The sequence below is a fragment of the Salvelinus namaycush genome, chromosome 3 (genome assembly GCF_016432855.1).
Source record: "Salvelinus namaycush isolate Seneca chromosome 3, SaNama_1.0, whole genome shotgun sequence".
Classification (NCBI taxonomy): Eukaryota; Metazoa; Chordata; class Actinopteri; order Salmoniformes; family Salmonidae; genus Salvelinus; species Salvelinus namaycush.
In genome coordinates, this window is record NC_052309.1 from 68,788,625 (window position 1) to 68,797,436 (window position 8,812).

An 8,812-nucleotide genomic window follows, 5' to 3' on the forward strand; every position below is an offset into this window, starting at 1 on the left:
AAATCACCACGGTAACGAGTTGAGCCTCTGAGATGTAAAGGTGTCAGCTGATTATTTGTTGTTCATTCTACCACACGTCTTTTGTGTGTCAGTGAATAGGCCCTACTACACCAACGACGGGGTCAGTCATTTGATGGTTTAGTTGCCATTTGTTTCATTGACAGCTAAGTGCAGGGAGGTATCTCCTAGAGCTGTGCGTGCTATACAGTAGGGAGGATAGATCCCAGTGTTTAGCCTTTACCACTCCAGAAGGTTCCTGAGTGTGTTTACAGGGCTCTGTGCTCTGAACGTATGGCAGAGACTAGCTCTGATGCCAGGCCCGCAAACCCCTCTCTGTGTTGGTGTGTGCCCGTGTGTGTGTGTGTATGTGTAGGCCTCCTGGGGGTCCTCTCTCTCCTCGTCCTCCATGTTCCTGAAAAACATGCCTCATATTTCATACTGTATCATCCACGGGCCCTGGACAATTGTTACCTGGAGCTTAGGGACGACGTGTGAAAGCTATGCAGAGAGGCACAGGGGGAGGAGTTTGTGTGTGTGTGCGTGTGTGTGTGTGTGTGTGTGTGTGTGTGTGTGTGTGTGTGTGTGTGTGTGTGTGTGTGTGTGTGTGTGTGTGTGTGTGTGTGTGTGTGTGTGCTTCCGCTTCCCATGGAAAATTACAATTCAGACAATGTGCTTCCCATGATGCAATGGCATCTAGCTCATTAAGAGGGCTGATGAACTTCAAGTGACCTAAAATGGGATTCAAATGTCTGCCCATAGAGTAGAATTTGTAGCATTTTAATTGAACAGTATAATGAGTGTGTAAAAATAGTTTAGGTGTAAACATAAATACAATCTGTGTTTGTAGATTTTTTATTTATACTTGCAGACAATTGCTATAGAAACGACTTCATTGGATGCCATACAGCCAACATTCAAGTTAACATTTTATGTAAGCAATTAGCAACTAAATATGCTTTCATATATGAATGTCAGCTGTATGGCATATAATTATTTAATGTCAATCGCAAAGGAGTATACCTTCCCACTGTCACGGGTTACTAGGAGTGGAAGGTAGGAGTCAGGCGCAGAGAGCAGAGGGTTCAATGATTTGTATAATTCAATTTTCCGGAAAAAACGGTCACGCCAAACACAGGGCGCATACACACTGACCAACCCAGAACACAGGGCAAACGATCCAGAGAACAAAACACATCCACAAACGACAGAGAACACAAAATAATCCCGCACAAACCTAAGCGGGCCTAACAGGCTTAAATAGACCAAAATCAAGAAACACAAAAAGGAACAGGTGCAACTAATAAGACTAAACTAACAGAAAAGGAAAAAGGGATCGGTGGCGGCTAGTAGACCGGCGACGACGACCGCCGAGCACCGCCCGAACAGGCAGGGGAGCCACCTTCGGTGGGAGTCGTGACACCCACACCAATTAGCAAAACCATATAATGGCTGCAACTAATTATTTACATCATTTGTTTACATCAGATTTACATTTAATGTTGGCTATATGACATACAGTACCAGTCAAAAGTTTGGACACACCTACTCATTCAAGAGTTTTTCTTTATTTTGATTATTTTCTACACTGTAGAATAATAGTGAAGACATCAAAACTATGAAATAACACGTATGGAATCATGTACTAAATGTACAACACATTGGAGATGTTTGATTCCAACCACTGTGTCTTTGTGAGACGCAGAGAAGGTGAATGGATGATCTCCGAATGTGTGGTTCCCATCGTGAAGCATGGAGGAAAAGGTGTGATGGTGTGGGGGTGCTTTGCTGGTGACACTGTCTTTGATTTATTTAGAATTCAAGGCACACTTAACCAGCATGGCTACCACAGCATTCTCTAGCGATATGCCATCCCATCTGGTTTGCGCTTAGTGGGACTATCATTTGTTTTTCAACAGGACAATGACCCAACATACCTCCAGGCTGTGTAAGGGCTATTTGACCAAGAAGGAGAGTGATGGAGTGCTGCACCAGATGACCTGGCCTCCACAATCACCCGACCTCAAACCAATTGAGATGGTTTGGGATGAGTTGGACCGCAGAGTGAAGGAAAAGCAACCAACAAGTGCTCAGCATATATGGGAACTCCTTCAAAACTGTTGGGAAAGCATTCCAGGTAAAACTGGTTGAGAGAATGCCAAGAGTGTGCAAAGCTGTCATCAAGGCAAAAGTTGGCTACTTTGAAGAATCTCAAATATAAAACACATTTTGATTTGTTTAACACTTTTTTGGTTACTACATTATTCCATATGTGTTATTTCATAGTTTTGATGTCTTCACTATTATTCTACAATGTAGAAAATAGTAAAAATAAAGAAAATCCCTTGAATTAGTAGGTGTGTCCAAACCTTTGACTGGTACTGTATATATAAATCAATGCCTTATCTCATCAAACTACACAAATCCTTAGTTTCAGGCAAACATGATATGTTTTTGCTAAAGGGTGTGGGGAGATACGATCCTTTGTGATTCATAATATAACCTTATACAGACGACATTCATGTACTGTATATACGTTTTTATTATAGCTAACAATTCAGTTATTAAGGATTGGCCAGTAATACATGATGTTTGAATGGGAAAACTAAGTTAATGCCTAATATATGGCTAATAAGACATAATAATTGAGTGGCTAATATGTGTACCTTAAAATAAAGTGTTATCCTTCATTAACAGTATTTTTTGTTCAAACACCTCTAGCCAAGTGTGATTTTGTGTGAATGTGTCTGTGTTCTATGAATAGTATGTTCAACAGTGACACATCTGTATGTATTCTTCACAGATGTCTTTTCCTTCCCCGGTCCACACTGGTCTCTTCATGACCATCCATGGCTCCACCCCTGCCTGTCCGCCTCTCAGCGCAGGTGGGCATGACTACTACCCACCACACACCCCACCATCAGGTCAGGCAGGAGGAAAAAAGAGGTATGTTTGAGGTAGTTATTTAAATAGTTTATTATTTTGCTACTAGGGCACATTAGGTAAACTATCTGTTTGCGTTTGTCAAAAGGTAGGTGAACTCCATGCCTTCATGTATGAGTGTACTGTATGTCTTCATGTGTATACATTATATTGAGTATATTGTGAGTGTAGAAGGTGTGGGGAGCATGTCTCCTGTGGCTTCTTCCCCCTTGACTCTGCTCATCTTTCTCTGTCGGATCCGTTTCACTTGTACTCTAACTAACACAAATTCACGCGTTGCAATTAAGTGCATGTGCTGCCGCCCACCCACGTCTGTGCTCAATCATGTCCTGTTCAGAGGAAAACGAGAGATCATCATGGGAGTTAAGGGACACTGGCCCTTAATGTTCCACTGTTTGAAATGGACTCTTCACATATAGCAATTTGTAATGGTGTGACAGATGCTACAGCGTCTCAGAAAGCATTCACACCCCTTGACTTTTCCCACATTTTGTTGTGTTACAAAGTGGGATTAAAATTGATTTAATTGTCATTTTTTGTCAACGATCTACACAAAATACTCTGTCAAGCTGTGAAAGAAAAATTAGAAAATTGGTGATAAAATGTATGAAAAATAAAAAACACTAATATATCTTGATTAGGTAAGTATTCAACCCCCTGAGTCAATAGATGTTAGAGACACCTTTGGCAGTTATTACAGCAGTGAGTCTTTCTGGGTAAGTTTCTAAGAGCTTTCCACAATTGGATTGTGCAGCATTTGCCCATTATTCTTTTCAAAATTCTTCAAGCTCTGTCAAATTGGTTGTTGACCATTGCTAGACAACCATTTTCAGGTTTTGCCATATATTTTATGTAGATTTAAGTCAAAACTGTAAATTGCCACTCAGAAACATTTACTGTCTTGGTAAGCAACTCCAGTGTAGATTTGGCATTATGTTTTAGGTTATTGTCCTGCTGAAAGGTGAATTAATTTCCCAGTGTTGGTGGAAAGCAGACTAAACCAATATTTCCTCTAGGATTTTGCCTGTGCTTAGCTCCATTCCATTTATTTTTTATCCTGAAAAACTCTCCTGTCCTTAACGATTACAAGCATACCCATAACACGATGCAGCCACCACTATGATTAAACATAAAATTATTCAGGACAAAAAGTTAAATGCTTTTCCACATTTTTTGCAGTATTACTTTTGTGCCTTGTTGAAAACAGGATGCATGTTTTGCAGTGGCAACCCGTCATTAAGGGCAGGTGGGGCAAAATAAAATAAAAAAATGTATATATACACTACCATTCAAAAGTTTGGGGTCACTTAGAAATGTCATTGTTTTTTAAAGAAAAGCACATTTTTTATCCATTAAAATAACATCAAATATATCAGAAATACATTGTTAATGTTGTAAATGACTACTGTAGCTGGAAACGGCAGATTTTGTTATGGAATATCTACATAGGCGTACAGAGGCCCATTATCAGCAACCATCACTCCTGTGTTCCAATGGCACATTGTGTTAGCTAATCCAAGTTTATCATTTTAAAAGGCTAATTGATCATTAGAAAACCCTTTTGCAATTATGTTAGCACAGCTGAAAACTGTTGTTCTGATTGAATAAGCAATAAAACTGGCCTTCTTTAGACTAGTTGAGTATCTGGAGCATCAGCATTTGTGGGATCGATTATAGGCTCAAAATGGCTAGAAACAAATAACTTTCTTCTGAAACTCGTCAGTCTATTCTTGTTTAGAGAAATGAAGGCTATTCCATGCGGGAAATTGCCTAGAAACTGAAGATCTCGTACAACGCTGTGTACTACTCCCTTCACAGAACAGCGCAAATTGGCTCTAACCAGAATAGAAAGAGGAGTAGGAGGCCCCGGTGCACAACTGAGCAAGAGGACAAGTACATTAGAGTGTCTAGTTTGAGAAACAGACCCCTCACAAGTCCCCAACTGGCAGCTTCATTAAATAGTACCCGCAAAACACCAGTCTCAACGTCAATAGTGAAGAGGCTACTCTGGGATGCTGACCACAAGCATTGCAACTGGGAAGTCAGACTTGGAAAATACGTTTTCAACTTGATATTGTAAATATTTTTCTTTGATGACAGAATTTTCCAACCAAGGACCGCCGCGCACAACAAGGTGAGTCCAGAAATGTCTTATATGCTGCTGCATAAATTATGTAATATGCCATGGAGATATGGTCAGCCTTATCAACTATGTTTTTTAAAAAGGCAGTAAATGAGGCTGAATGAATTGTTTCGCTGCCAGACAAGGCTCCGCTGATAGCCAGGTGTATCAGTGGTAAGGATTCACGGCAATTTGCTGGAAAGAAAGCTCTGCTTTTGGGACAGCTTTATGTAAGCCCTAACAGATTGTGAGCCCCGCTTGTCGCCGTTATAGTGCAATTAATGAATGTATTGTTTAGTCTTGTGTTGTGTATTGGCTTTCCTGTCATGCATCTAAAAAGAAATTGGGGGGGGGAGTTTGCCCCACCAAGATTTACATGCTAAAATCACCACTGGTGTTTTGGAATAATTGTATTCTCTAAAGGCTTCCATCTTTTCACTCTGTCGATTAGATTAGTATTGTAGAGTAACTACAATGTTGCTGATCCATCCTCCATTTTCTCCTATCACAGCGATTAAACTCTGTAACTGTTTTAAAGTCACCATTGGCCTCACTGTGAAATCCCTGAGTAGTTTCCTTCCTGTCTGGCAACTGAGTTAGGAAGGACGCCTGTATTTTAGTAGAGACTGAGTGTATTGATACACAATCCAAAGTGTAATTAACAACTCACCATGCTCAAATGGATATTCAATGTCTGCTTTTTAAAAATGTTACCCATCTACTAATAGGTGCCCTTCCATTTCCAATGCAAGGCATTGGAAAACCTCTCTGGTCTTTGTGGTTCAGTCTGTGTTTGAATATCAGTGCTCGACTGAGGGACCTCACAGATGTGTGGGGTACAGAGATGAGGTAGTCTTTCAAAAATCATGTTAAAAATTATTATTGTACACAGTCCATGCAACTTATTATGTGAATTGTTAATTTTACTCCTGAACTTATTTCAGGTTGCCATAACAAAGGGGTTGAATGCTTATTGACTCAAGACATTTCAGCTTTTCATTTTTTATTAATTTGTAAAAGTTTCGAAAAACATTATGGGGTATTGTGTGTAGGCCAGTGCCCAAAAAATCTCAATTTAATACATTTTTTATTCTGTCTGTATCACAACAAAATGTTTTTATAAAATCAAGGGGTGTGAATACTTTCTGAAGGCACTGTACCAAAGTCTATTCTATTATTTTCACCTTCAAAGCTAAACAGATCTGAGAGAACGCTCTGTGTGTGTTGACATGTCTACCCAAACGTTAGTGTAATCACAATATTAGGACCGATAGCTTGATCTCTGTTTAAAGTGTGTCATTGCTTTTCTGAGGGGCTTGTGCATAACACTAGGGGAAACTAAGCTTTGAAAGGTCACAGACAAAAGGCATGTCGGATGTTTGTTTGTGTCTTTTTATGTCGGTTCTCAGTGAGTTCTCTGGAGACATGGTGGTAGCTACATCATGTGAGAATACTGTAGTTTGTTCACTCAGAGGGAGAGAAAAACTGTGATGCTGTACACCATGACCTTCTGTGATCTGCGCTGCGTATCTCAGGCTGCAGCCATAAAGGAGCATTATGAATGTGACGATGCATTTACCAAGATGAAGGTGTCTGTAGGAAAAGAAAGGGATAGTTAGTGAAGAATAGGTCTGCAGCATGAAGGTTAGAGTGGTATGGAGTTTGTTCAAGTAAAGTTGTGAAGCGATCGTGAATATGGTTCCGAGAAAGCAGAGACGGAGAAATGGAACAACAAGGCAGGGTAGAAACCTTGGCCCTGGAGTCCGCAACCTGCTAGCCCCCCCCTCTCTCTCTCTCACTCTCACTCTCACTCTCACTCTCACACTCACTCTCACTCTCACACTCACTCACTCACTCACTCACTCTCTCTCTCACGTATTCTCTCTCTTTCTTTCTTTCTTTCTCTCTCCTACTCTCTCTCTCTTTCTCAGCCTTGCGCATTCTCTCTCTTTCTTTCTTTCTCTCTCCTACTCTCTCTCTCTCTCTCTCTCTCTCTCTCTCTCTCTCACACGTGTAAAGGGGACTGACTGGATAGTACACCTGTGTTGGCGGCCTCAGCCCATCCAGGGAAAACTGGAAAAGGCTTCTTCCTCGGCTGTGGCCTAAAGTGACAAAGGGAATCATGTACGGAGGCAGGAGCAGATAGAGTCAGGGTGACTAGGAGACTGGGGATGGGGGGAGTCTGAAGGAGGGGCTGTGGGAGACAGAGCCGTGCTGACTGGGCTGGGCTGGGTGGCTGTGGGTTGGGGGCTTGTGGATGCTTCCATAACAACTGGGTGTTTCTCTGACCCTTGTGTTTGTCAGAACAAATGAAAGACTGGTACAGCTGAGAAAAAGGGAGAGATGAGAGAAAAAGAGCCATAGAGGGTGAGTGTACTGTAAGCAGGTTATATACAGAGAGGGAGCTGCAAATTATAATAGGATTTTGATAGGAATTTTTGTTGACTTTTCTCCCATAGATGTGGTTATGTTTTAGCACCACTGTTATTATTAACTAGAAGCATGTATTGCAGAGGCGGTGATGGCCTTCCCAAGAACCAGAGCAGACCAACATTTCTGCCTGCCAGTGTCATATCCCATTCCTTCCTAGTCTAAGGATGGTCCACCCCTCCCACTCTACTCCTAAAAGCAATCCACTTCCCTCTCTCTGTTCAGACCCAATCTACTGTATATTAGTCCCCCCCATCCCTATCCTTCTGTCTAGTCCTCTCTTTATCTCTCTCCCTCCCACCCTCCTCCCCCTTTTCATGTCTTCCTCATCCCCCTCTACCTTTTCTCTCCGTCATTCATTCTTCCTCTCTCCTCTACATTTGTCTCTGTCACAACACCTTCTGCTCCTATTCTATCTCCCTCTCAGTCTCTCCATCATATTCTCTCTCTCCCTCTCAGTCTCTCCATCATATTCTCTCTCTCCCTTTCAGTCTCTCCATCATCTTCTCTCTCTCTCCCTCTCAGTCTCTCCATCCTCTTCTCTCTCTCCCTCTCAGTCTCTCCATCCTCTTCTCTGTCTCTCTCTCTCTCTGTCTCCCCCTCTAGCCTTCTTCGGTGGATAAATGGTTCCGCTGTTGATGAGTATCTGTGAGTATAGGCTGAGATCTCAGACTGTGGTGTTCCTTCAGGAGTCATTCGCTTTTAAAATGAGCATTATATTTAGTAGATTTATTCCACTGCTGCGCTGGCGGACTTCGCTGGAGTCAGATGGACTTTATCTTGCAGCCCACCTTTTCAGATCCATAGCATCTCCACAGGAGAGGAGAGGAGTGGAGGATATTGGAAGGGGTGCACCCTTCCTACCCCCCTCCTTGCCTCCCTGATACCTATCATCCCAAATAATCTCTGGTTAGACTGATATGAAGGAGAGAGAGAGGAGAAGGCATTTATAACAGGATCTGTTTCATGTTTGCTTAAACAGACAATTGGTTTTCTGGTGCTCGGTTGGTAAAGCATGGCGCTTGCAATGCCAAGATTGTGGGTTCGATTCCCAGGGGCCACCTATATGTAAAATGTATGCATGGATTATTATATAATTTTTGGTGAAAGTTTAAACGATACTGAAGAAAAATATGAACGCAACATGTAAAGTGTTGGTCCCATGTTTCATGAGCTGAAATAAAAGATCCCAGAAATGTTCCGTTCACACAAAAAGCTTATTTCTCTCAAATGTTGTGCACAAATTTGTTTACATCCCTGTTAGTGAGCATTTCTCCTTTGCCAAGATAATCCATCCATCTGACAGGTGTGGCATATCAA